The following is a 510-nucleotide window of genomic DNA, read 5'->3' on the forward strand; positions in this document are numbered from 1 at the left end:
TCAAGGTTTGGTTTGTAGACACAGTAAGATTCGATGTATTGAAGTAAAAAATTTAATCCTGCCACTCGTTCATGTGTTATTTAGAACGGCACTTCCAATGATTTAGCTATGCCTGCTTGTCATACACTATAGAAAACGTGATCAGTGTTTACAGGAGTATTTTCACATGGATATTGATGGTGCAAGCAATGATTCTACAAACCCAAACGATTCCAGTTGCAACCCTCACCACACACCACGTTTAGCAGTGGAGCAATGCGTCACACACACCGCCACTGTTGCGCGCGTCCCCTCAATCTAAGTCCTCAGATCGAGTTATAATCCGCCAGCTGTCACAATCTGTCAGGTCATTGTCAGCAGATCAGAGGACTTAGCAGGGAGGAGAGACATGAAGCACAGTGGCAGAGAGTGAGGCACGCCGCTACTCCAACCAGTGTGCGTGTTCAGCGTGTTCGGCGTCCACACCGCAGGGAATGACGTGTCTCTGTTCAGCATGACACACTGGTACCT

General features: G+C 47.5%; 1 long non-coding RNA gene across 1 annotated transcript in view; it reads right to left on the reverse strand.

Annotated features, from left to right (window-relative positions):
* Window positions 1–372: 372 nt before the first annotated feature.
* LOC123498611 overlaps window positions 373–510 on the reverse strand; it is an 89,109-nt gene continuing 88,971 nt past the window's right edge. The window contains exon 3 of the long non-coding RNA XR_006672744.1: window positions 373–510. This exon is cut by the window's right edge and continues 157 nt beyond it. This is a non-coding gene — a long non-coding RNA (uncharacterized LOC123498611).

This window comes from Portunus trituberculatus, chromosome 48 (assembly GCF_017591435.1).
Source record: "Portunus trituberculatus isolate SZX2019 chromosome 48, ASM1759143v1, whole genome shotgun sequence".
Classification (NCBI taxonomy): Eukaryota; Metazoa; Arthropoda; class Malacostraca; order Decapoda; family Portunidae; genus Portunus; species Portunus trituberculatus.